General features: G+C 34.8%; 1 protein-coding gene and 1 pseudogene across 6 annotated transcripts in view; one reads left to right on the top strand and one right to left on the bottom strand.

The window, feature by feature from the left end:
• The window catches only part of Kdm6a (lysine demethylase 6A), a 201,491-nt gene that overhangs the window by 180,774 nt on the left and 8,548 nt on the right, over positions 1-12,169 (top strand). The gene's annotated exons all lie outside the window — the stretch shown is intronic.
• LOC101584131 lies at positions 1,183-2,022 on the bottom strand (annotated as a pseudogene).

The raw sequence follows: 12,169 nt of genomic DNA, 5'->3' as shown, positions 1-12,169 counted from the left end.
TTTGGATGTTCTTCCACTTATAATAACTGATGACGAATTTGTTTCTTATATAGTACTTTTTGAAAAGTAAAATATACTTGCATACTATACATTCTTCATTGTATCTCATATGATAAAATACCTAATTATTTGAATCTTGGTTGTATTCTTCATTATATTGTGAATTCTGCTCTCATCCAGAGTTATCATGAGATATGATTAGCAAGTTCCCTTTTTCATCAGACCAGTTGAAAATGTTAATCGTAAATCCAGACCCCAGGCTTGCTTTCCTTTTATAAGATTTCTTTTTAAAACGTAGCCATTTAGCTAGTACCAAAAATGTGCATCTCAGCAGCTAACGTTGTTCCCATTCCTTCATTTAGTAAGTATTTGCCAAGCAAATGCAAGATAAGGGCTAGGCACTGAGGATTTACAAGTATCTCTTGTAGGTTCTGTTAGTACATATAAGTAAATAGACGTGTGTGTGTGTGTGTGTGTGTGTGTGTGTGTGTGTGTGTGTGTGGCTGGCTTAACCCAGGAGGGGCTGGTGAAGCATATGGTACCAGGGACTGAACTGTGGTTCCTACTCTTTGCCTAAGCAAGTGCTTTAGACCTCATGTATCTCACCGGCCTTGATATAAAGAAATAGATTGAAAGAAGTAATGTATAGTGATAGAACCACTGGAATCTTTGCAACCCATAGCATCTAAGAAGTCCTTTTAAATAATATGCTTTAATTTGTACTAATAGTATTTGGACAACATATCATGTCTGCATCTTGTACTGTGAATAACTACTATGAAGACAACAATATGCAATTTATTAATTATTGTAACTGTCCTACTAACCTGTTTTGAAACTGTCTCATTGCTATTTGTTTCTCAATAAAATTAAAAAAAAATAAATAGAATGCTTTAGAGAAGTATGTATTTTGTGTGAAGGATCAAAATGCAGAGGTAGAGAAGACAGGAATAGGACCTAAATCCAACTTGAAACCAAACTCGTGTACAATCAGAAAACTGCCTTACTTCATCTATAAAATAATAGTATAAATACATACCATGTCTTTTTTTTTTTTCTCGAATCAAGACAGTGGATATATTTTAATTGAACTTTTCAGTTTCACAACATGAGGTAAAAGGAAATACAGTTTTCCTTAATCAGTATTTCACGTAGCTATAGTAAAATACTTTAGACTCAGGGATTTATAAGGGATTACATTTCTCAAAAAATGTGATCAAGTAAGTTTTACTTAACTCTTTGAAATTTCCAGTTGATTCTTTACAATAATAACAAGTTCTAGTTACTTAAATTTCAAGGCCAAGTTTTAATCACGCTGATGTCTTCAGATCTTAAGTCCTGCTGATTCAATCAATATCCACTAATTCTACTTCAAAAATGAGTTTTGCATTTGGCGGAATTTTGGCATCAGGCTGTCCTTTCTTTCCATAAGCCCATTCTGGTTCAATCTCCAGTCGAGCTTTTCCCCCTTTACTCATAGTCAAGAGTGCTTCATCCCATCCTCTGATAACTTTGCCGACTCCAACCTTAAAACTTAAAGGCTTGGCATTTTTCTTCTTCTTCGAACTTGTTTGAATATTAGTATCAAAAACTGTCCCATCCTGCAGCGTCCCTGTGTACCAGCAGTGTACAACGTCTCCCTTTTTGGGAAAGTTGGTTTTATCTCCCTTTTTCAGAATAGATTTTGTGTATTTTGGTGGACCCTCATCTTGAATCTCTTCAGACTTGGTTTCCTTGGGTTTTTCTTCATTGAGCTTCACATTTTTCACTTGATCAGTCACTTTACTTAGGCTTTCAGTACCTTTGAAACGCTTAGTTTCAAAAAGATGATTGTAAGCTGTAACCAAATGATCCTTATTAGCTGTCTTAGCTACATTTTTAATGTTTCCTAATAATTTATGCTCTGCAAGAAACGAATCTGAACCGTGGTCCTGCAGAAACTTGATTATGTCCTTCTTGGGCAGCTGCTCGCTGCGCAGCTGCTCCATGGTCCACGCCCGCTGGGGCACAGCGGCCGCCATCTTCCCCCGCTGCTTGCCGCACTAAAGCAGCCCGCCATACCATGTCTCTTTAAGTCAACACAGTCAAGTTTTCCTCCAATGAGAGAATCAATCTCTTGCTGGGTGTGGTGTTGCTTGCCTGTATCCTATAATCCCAGAACTCAGATGCTGAGGCAGGAAGATCACTCCTGAGTTCAAGGCCAACTTGGGCTACAAAGTAAGTTCAAGGTCAGCCTAAACTGCAAAGTGAAATGCTGTCTCAAAAAGATGAAGGAAAAAAAAAAAGATTCTTTTTTCTTAGTCAAGTGCCAGGCAAAATAGTTAGCTTTGTAGAAAAGACATGTATAACAGACACTGATCTTTAACCACTATAATAATATTCAGCATAGTAAGCTTCTTACACTCTGAAAGGGTTAGGGGAACTCTGACTCTACAAGAAAAGTAAATGCATACTCCACGTGATCTCCTGCTATTACTCTCGCCCTAGTACCTACTCTCTTGATTCTGTCTCCTGACCTCCTTCCCTATCATATGTTTGCATGAACTTAAAGACATGTACAACTCTGCTGCATGTATGTTGACAACAGTGTGCATTTTGGCTTGAGACAAATGTGTAAGGAATAATAGAATAAGACAGTTGTGATTGTTGGCTAGAAGCAGACTCAGCTTTATTATCCCATGCTAAAAGACTTACTCTGTTGGAGCGTACTTGGTGGGATAGTTAACTTTATGATCTAATTTTGATTTCGAAATGATTTTTCTAGCTGTTAAGTGAACACAGTAACTTTTGCCTCCTAGGAGCATGGAATGAATCACAGATCTTTTGGGTTTTTAAAATCTGATTTATAGATGGTACAGTAATAATGGTAGTTAACAAATTGAGCTTAATACTTAGCCAAGTACTGAGCATGATACTTCCCATACCGTATTACAGTTATTCTTCCGAGCATTCCAAGGTCATTCATTTGATTCCAGGTAAAAGTAGGATTGCAAACCTTATCTGTCTTACATGAAAGCGCTTGGATGAGTTTATGGTTCATGACTCCATTTTGGTTGCAATTTTGAGAAGCCAATAAAATAGAGCTGGTTGGGCATGGTAGTGCATTCCTGTAATCCCAACTCTCAGGAGGCTGAGGCAAGAGGATCATTGCAAGTTCCAGACCAGGGTGGGCTACATAGTGAATCCAAGGCCAGCCTGAAGTGTGCAGAGAGACCCTACCTCAAAAAAAAAAAAGAAAAAAAAACCAATATGCAAGTCAATTATACTATTAGTGTCTCTTAGTTCATTGAAAAGAAAGGCTATGCTAATATTGATTGAAAATATTTTTATGCCCATATCTTACACTCTGAGCAACTACATTAAAGATAACAACATGCAATGTATTAACTATTGTCATTATTTTGTTACAAAATTTTGTTTTACCCTTTTTCCATGAAAAAAAAAAAAAAAAAAAGAACAACAAACAAATGGAGCTGTTGAGAAGAAGCTGACTAATGAGTTTTCTGCCTATAGTTTGTGATCACCATGAAAGGGAAAGGAAAGGAAGGATGGGGACGGGACTTGGGAGAATATTTTTTTTTTTGGCAGAACCGGGGATTGAACTCAGGCCCTTGCACTTTCCAGGGAAGCACTTATTCCTCTGAGCCATGTCCCTGGCCACTTGGGGAATATTTCTACTGTAGAACAGGAAATAGGCTAGGTAACATTCAGAGGAATGCATGGAAAGTGTATTGTTATAGAAATAGAAGTCTTTTTTCCAAAATCACAATTTTTCTATGAAAACAGTTCTCTCTTCCTATTGCTTCCTTCTGCTTTCAGTGACTTTCTTCATGTGTTGTCATTCCATGTCCAAAGCAGTATGGCCTTCCACCATCAGCGTAGAATATTTCTTGCTTTTCTTGCTGAGTTTACCAGCAGTTATTCTAAATATTCAAAGACACAAATTTAAATTCTCTTTTAAGATCTATATTTTTAAGCTTACCATGTGAAGTACCTCAAATCCGACCCTCACTTACCTCCAGTTGTATCTTGGTTCATGAACGCTTTTGTTTGAGAAGTTTGGTAAATAGAAGTGTTTAGCGAAATGTTGTTTTTGTTTGCAAACTTTGCATTAGATGATGAACATAACCAAGGCTGTCATTCATGTATGAACACAAACATGGTCATCTGTTACAGAATCATGAAGTAAATTAAGTTCGTGAAACTGAGGTACCACTATAATTGGTATTTTCAACGATCTTTAATGTACATTGCAATTTTCCCTCTTCCCTTTTTTTCTCCTTTGAATTACCTTTTTTTTTTTTTTTTTTTTTTTTTTTTAATCTACTTAGTACAGGGTCTACAGGGTCTCACTACACAGAATGAACTCATAGTGATCCTACTGTTTTCAGCCTCTCAAGTGCTGGGATTACAGGCATGTACCACCACGCCCAGCCTCAATAGTGCCCCAGAGCGCCTTGGGGTCGGGCTGGCACAGCATGCTGGGAATCACCCTGGCTGCTGTGCTCTGCCTAAGCAGATGCTTTAGTCTGCTAAGCTATCTGCCTGGCCCTGAATTGCCTTTTAATGAACCATTGATTGTATATGTTGAGCTTATGAATTATAGGACATCTTAAAAGAAAAAATAACCATATCCGCAAAATGTGAGAAGTGGAAGAGAGAATATATATAAGCATAGTCTTCTTCCTTAATTTTCTCCCTGAAATGATTTGTAGCTAAGTCAGCCCAACCAAAAAGAATATAAGCAAGGTTTACTTTCTACCTAATGCAGTTCTACCTAGTTGTTTTCCATTGTCTTTTAGTAAGTCTTTATTATGGACTAAGTTGATGCACAAGTATTATGCTAAATGAAAAGAATTTGATTACTTCTCAGACTACTCAAAATAAATGTAGAACCAGTGCAACCACTAAAAAAAATTTCTTTAATGATGGAGCTATCAGTAAGAAATGGTGTGCCATGACAGGGAAAGACACTTCTGAGAGAAAGGATGATTCAAAAAAGACCCCATCAACAGTTCTACAGTAGAACAGTTCTATATTGTCTTATCCAATGTTTGATTTCATAACTTTTTAAATACAGAAAGATAATAGAATATATTTATACTATATTTTACCCTCCCAGCAGAGTAGTTTTATCCTATCTTAGAATAAAACATTTTAATATTTATATAGTAAAACATGTCTAATGAGTTAAGTGAAACCTATGAAAAGCTCCAGGTCAAATTTCAAGAAGAAATTTTATGAAAATTTTGTGTAATTATAAGTAGGACTTATGAACCTGTATTTGTAGTAGATGTGTTAATGGGAAATGGTGGTATCTCATTGTGATCTACTTCCTCATCATTTTGAGGATGAATTACTTGTACTTTAAATAAGTCAATATTACTTTTATGGTTTTTACTTTTATGTTTTTTTTTCTGCATGTTCAAGTTGGGTGTTTAAGGACCCTGCAGTTCTATGGGCCATTAGTTTGCTTGAGTAAATCACTTAGTACATTTTCCACTTGCAACATCCTTACCATTTTACTATAATACACTAATCTTTATACTCTATAGTCTTCCAAATACCTGCGATATTGGTATAAGTTAAAAGAATTTTATTATTTTGATTACTATTTTCATAATGCAGTGAACTTGACTTTAAAAATGCACAGCCTAATTACTTAGGGAAATTTTAGTGGGCACTCAGTGCATAACTTTCTTTTTTAAAATTTAACTGTTTATATCATTTATATAATCATATAAACTTTTTCTGTATACCCTGTATATTGCAAAATAAACCTGTAGTTTCTCTTTCTATAGACCTAACTTATGGTTTTAAGTATCTCTCTGATTTAAGCTTTTGTAGTATTTGAAGGTCATAAACTTTTGTTGCTAAAAGTTTCAGATAGACTTCTATCATACTGGCAACAGCTGCTAATAAAGATCCTTTATAATTTTTAGTACTGTTAATAATGATCAAATTTGTGTGCCAGATGGCTTGGCATGAAGATGAAGCATTAAGTGGTAGGCAGACAATTTATTTTAGAGGAATGAATTAAAAGGTAATTGCTACAACCGAGACTAGGTGTAGAAAGTAGAAAATAAAATAAACTGCATTTGATGATGAGAGATAAGAGAGAGGGTTCGATCCCCAGTATCACATGCTGAGCCAGCCACCAAAACCAGGTGTGGTGTAACATGCCTGTAAGCTTAGCACTGCGGAGGCTGAGACAGGAGGACCACCACGATTCCGAGCTGTGTAACAAGACCCCGTACAAAATACATAAATTTAAAAAAAAAAAAAGAATGGTTTTTTTTAAAAAGAGAGAGAGAGAGAGAGAGAGAGAGAGAGAGAGAGAGAGAGAGAGCGCTCTTTATTGCTGGACTTTGGTTTGAGCCATAAAGTGGCACTTTTATGCTTGTTAATGAAATTTAGAGGTAAAGGAAGACAAAAGGAAATGGATTGTAGAGATAATGATAATTAACAACTTATCTACTATATCCAGAACTTGAATTCTTTGTATAAGTAAAAATTTCTGTTAAGTGAAAATTTGTATTAAGCACAAAGATGGATGTAGTTCTAGTGACTTAGAAAGTGTCTGAGGTACACATTCATAGCTCTCAGCGAGCTTATAGTTAATCACTGTTTAGGTGTTATCTGAGTTTTTTGAATCTTACCTTATTTTTAAATTAGAATAGTACCTTAAGACCATAATGTTAAGGGGCTAGAGATATAATGCAGTGGCATAAGTGCCTGCCTGGCAAGTGCAAGGTCCTGAGTTCAATGCTTGGTACCCCCCTCCCAAAAAAAAAAATCCCATAATGTTATGTAAAATAAACACACAGCTTAGGTGTCCTATGGTTTCTCTTTTATGAGAAACTAAAGTATAAATAAAAAACAAAATAAAGGCTAGATAATAGGAATCAGGGAGATAAGCCTTTTGCAAGTGGAAATGTAACCAGTGAAGGAGGGGAGCGTATGTAAAAATAATTAAATAATGTTGTATACATGTACCTCGTGGTGAATGTAATCATTATGTACTGCAACCATACTGAAAAAGAGTTTTCTAAAAGACAGCCCCTCACCCCCAAAACAGTACCTACAAAGAAATGAAGAAGACTTAAAAGTTAAGGCTTCTGATAAGTTCCTTTAATTCATTCAACTATGACAATTTTTCCATATTAAGATGTTCTTTTCACTTTTAAGATGTGTGAAATTTATATATAACACATTAATACCACAGTAATTTTTAACCCATTATTGTCAAAGCATAGTTTTTTTTTAAAAAGAGAATACAGAATAGTTATTAAAAAAATTAGAAATGCTACAGAATTTCACTAAACAAAATAATATATGAATTCAACACTATTTGTTGTATTGCATAGTGTTGTCTTCAACTTAGATATTTGGATTACCAGATATATGCATGCAAAAGTGGAAAAAGAAGGAAAAAAAATTACAAGAAATAAAGCGAAAAAGAGGGGAAAATATGAAAAAGACCCCCCTCCAAAAAAAGAAAAACCCCATTAAGCATTAACTGCTCCTTTCTGTAGACCAGCAGAAATCCTCAGTACAATTATCCAAGCCATCCTGCATGCATACATTGATATATCTCTTTCTCCCATTCCCTCTCCTGGGCTTTTCCTCATCTTAGTAATTCCTTTTAAATAGATTCATTCCCTTGTCACAGTATCTATTATGTCCTTCAGATTTTATTCATTCTTTCAGGTTCTCACACTAGGGAGACAGTATGATGTTTGCACATGTGGGTCTGATTTTTTTCACTTAAGAGTATGGTCCTGGTTGCATGTATTTAGTAATAAAAGCCTCAAATTTATCCTTTTTTATAGCTCAGTAATACTACATTGTGTGAAAATATCACTTCTTTATCAATTCCTCAGTTGATGGACATTTGGGTCAAAGCATACAGTTTTTACCCTGGAGCATATTTTTAAAACAAATTAATATAATGTTGAGCCTTTATTCAAGATTGCTATTTTCAGATATTAGAGAAATATTACTTTGACCTACATTTTCTCCTTGTACAGTGCTAAGGCATTTTAACTTTCATAAGATTCATGTTGCTGAAATTTTCATATTTTTTTATTTGTTAAAGAGAGTAGAAAATAAGAGTACAAAATAGTATTAAAACAGAAAATTATAGTGATATAGAATTTCATTTAACAAAATAATATGAATTTCACAGTATTTGTTGTAATGCAATGTTGTCTTCAAACTAATTGCTCAAATTGCCAGATATATACATGTAAAATTGGAAGAAGAAAGTAAAAAGAGGGGACAAAATATATAAGAAAAAACAAGAGAAATATATAAGAAATAAAGAAGAGGAAAAGGTGAAGGAATTGAAAAAAGGAGACAAAACAAGCCTTAACTGCTCCTTTACATACACTTGCATAAAGCCACATCGTATTGTCTCCTTAGTGTGAGAACATGAAAGAGTAAATAAAATCTGCAGGGTGCAATAGATACTGGGAAAAGGGAATGAACCTATTCAAAAGAAAGGAATTACTGAGTTGAGGAGAAGGACATGTTGCATCAGTGTTATCACTGGGGACCGGGGAGATGGCTCAGTAGAATAAGCGTTTGCCTGACAAGCGCAAGGGCCTGAGTTCAATTCCCGGCTCCGCATAAATAAATAAATAAATAGATGTTATCACTGGGGCCAGAGAGATAGCTCAGTGGCATAAGCACCTGCCTGGCAGGTATATGCTCCTAAGTTTGATCCTCAGTTTAAAAAACAAATGAAGGGCCGGGGAGATAGCTCAATGAAATAAGCATTTCCCTAGCAAGTGCAAGGGCCTGAGTTCGATCCCTGGTTCTGCAAAAAAAAAAAAGGAATTAAAAAAAAAAAAAAAGAATGAAGTGTTGTTTTAACAAGATCGTTGAAAGGAATATGAATATCAGTGTAGCAAGTAAGTTCTGGAAGCGATTGGTATTAATAAGATTTTCCTGTACACAACAGGCTTGTGGAGTAATCTAGATCCTATTGATTGAATAGTTTAATCTCTAAGATTGATAAAAGCAACTCTAATGAGCATGGTATAAATCACTGTAGTCATGTTGGACTCTCAGCAAGTTGTTAGAGTGCTGATATGTTTCTTCTTGTTTCTAAACTAACAACTTTACTAATTCCACTTAAGTCCTTGTAGTTCAGTAAACATGTCCAAAACTACAAGGACTACATTTTCCTCTGAAAAGTTCAATTTTAGTAAGACATTTGAATTTAGGAGGAACATATCATATAGTATATATAAAAGAACTAAAATTTCATTTTTCAGAATACACATTCTCTTGTGTGTCTCCCAGTAATCTGTCAAATAATTATACATCCTAAAGTTACTAATAACATATAAAGCAGTAGTTTAAAATAATTTATAAAATTACAACAGTGCCAAGTCTGTTGAAAACCACTCCCCAGAGACTTAATTTTGTATATCATTTTGTCATTCCGTTGACCATGCTGTATGACACTGTATTGCTTATTTGTATAATAATGCCTCATGCAATTGCACTATGTCTTTTGTATATGGTCACTATATGTTCATTATTTGCCCTTTTTTAAAAAAAATTTTCCTAAGCCTTAGAGTCTTTACTATTTAATATCCTAATAAAATATTACAGGAAGGGCGACACAAGGTAGTGGTCTGGAATCCAGTCAACTTCATATCTTAGCTTTTCCATTCGCTGACTGGGAAACTAGACAAATTACATTGCCTATTACTCTTTGCTTTCTCGTTTGAAAAAATTGAGATAATAATTATGTATAATACAAGTTTTATGACTTTTATGTGTGTCTTAGCATAAGGTAAGCACCTAGTGAATGATAGCTGTTATTATAATTAACTATACGAACCTCATTACTTGCTTTTTTATATCCCCCTTAGAAAGCTATTATTTGTGGACCAAGTGTAGTGGTTCTTAAAGGCAAACATTTTTGTTTTCCCAAGGGGACATATAAGAATGTCATGACTTGAATGGGAGGATTGCTACCAGTATTTTTGTAGCGAGTAGATAGAGATGGTGCTAAACTCATCCTCCAGCACACAGGACAGCTTCTCACAACAAAGAATTATCCAGCCTAAAATACCAGTAGTGCTGATGTTGAAAAACCCTAAAGGAATCTAGACTAAACATCTTTTAAATAACCTCTTTCATTTTTTTCCCCCAGTATGTTAGCTATTGTACTTATTTGGTATTTATTTAATGTATTTTTTTTAAGTTAAAAAGTTTGGTGAATAAATTCACACACAAGATTTCCTCCTTCCTTCACCTGAAAGCTTCAGTTTAGTAACTGTAATTATTTTAACATTTAAGAATTTGACCTTTCATACTCTAATAATATTGTTTAACAATTGTCATGCACTAAACCATTTTATGTAATGCTTAATCTTCACTGCGCAGCACTATAAGTATCCCCTTTCTACATTTGAGAAAACTGAGGCACAGAGAATGAGAAGTATGTGTGAAGCTCGAATTTGATCTCAGGCAATCAAAGTCTACAATCTGCTGTTGCCCCCTTTGCAACTTTCTAGTAGTCTCCAGGCTCTGTTGTCTTACCAAATGCATCCAAGTCAAAGCTCTATGAGAACAACTCTAGGACTCCTTTGTATAGTAACAGAGTGAGTCTGAAGTTAGGCAAATTAGGAATACCCTGAACTAGATTAGTTTTCTTTTTGAAGTAAGAATTCCTTTTTCTTTCACGCATGCTATCAGAAGTGCAAAGTTTTAAAATTACAACAAACTAATAAATAAATAAAAATAAAATAAAATAAAAAAACACCAAACTTTAATATTAACTCTCTTTTCCTTTTGGTTCTTATTTTCAAATGGATAAATGAGGTATTCCACAACTGTTTGTCCACTGCCAGTTGGCCTAATGGAACAGAATTTCTCCCAGCACTCTGCGTAATAGTATAGCTGTGAAGACCACTCTACAGTTAGCATAGATCTTAGTTCTTTAGGCATGGTGATCTTCTAATACTGTGTTAGATTTAATATTTAATAGTTTTTTTTAACGTTGGCCAAACAAAATTAATGATTATAAAACCCCATATTCTCGTGGTTAGCATATATTTGCTTTTGCAATTATTTTTCCATCCAAGAGTTTAAAGTTCTTAAGATACTAATTTTATCATTGGTTGAGACCTTGATTTTCAGCCATATATGGTTAGCTTAAGTAAAACTATTAGATGCCTTATTGATATTGACATGCCTGCTACTGTAGGAGAACACGACCCTGGAGTGATGGGTAGAAAGAAAATTCTGAGGTCTTTTCCTTACATAGATCTTTCAGTAAGAGACTAGGGAAGGCAATTTGCCTCTTTGTATTCTTTAGCTATCTAACTGTTAGTAGCTGAATTTGTATCGTAAAGAATTTAAAAGGGCTATTAAGTTAACATATGTTTAATCTGTCTCCACATTGACATTTGGGAATTTGCTTTGGAAACTTACATTATCCCTATAATATCAACATAATGCCTAGTATTGTCTTTATTTCAACATAAATAAATGGCCTCAAACAGCTTCATTCCTGTTGCTCTGCATCTCTCCTAAGATCTTTTCTCCTCAACTTCTTTAGTTTTTTTTTTTTTCTTTTTCTTTAAAGACTTACTCATTGATTTGAACTCCATGAGAACCTCTGTCTATGTGAATTCTCCTGTTTAAACTGCTGAACAAAAAATTTCCATGTCTGAGTCAAAGACAAAGGCAAAGAGAAATCACTTTGTTGTTCATTATCAGAAAACAAAGGTTTTCTATTGCGCAAAATAATTCTGGAGCTGTGATTCCAGAATAAGCTCCTCATACTAACCTTAGCTCCATCTCTTTATTATTTCAGGAAAGTTCACATACTGCCTTTTTCTAGATAAATAACTGCCAGAATAGTAGCCCTGGAGGTGAGTTCCTTCATTGTGTAATGAAGGAAAGAATCATATTCCACAGAACCTAGGCTTTGAAAAGCTTGCTGACTGAGCCTAAGAATCTCATCTTCACAAGAAAGAGTAAGAATAGAAGATGAAGAAATACAAAAAAGAAGAGAGTAGTGTTATATAGTGAGGGAATGTTGAGATTCTACTTAAAGTAGAGTCCTTAGTAAGGGAGGCAGAAGTCAGGAGGATCACTACAAGTCTGAGCTGCATAGTGAGACCCTGCACCCCCCCAATATATA

The sequence above is a fragment of the Octodon degus genome, unplaced genomic scaffold (assembly GCF_000260255.1).
Source record: "Octodon degus isolate 3935 unplaced genomic scaffold, OctDeg1.0 scaffold00223, whole genome shotgun sequence".
Taxonomy (NCBI): domain Eukaryota; kingdom Metazoa; phylum Chordata; class Mammalia; order Rodentia; family Octodontidae; genus Octodon; species Octodon degus.
Note: the sequence above shows the minus strand (reverse complement) of the source record. Positions and strands in the feature narration are given on the sequence as shown.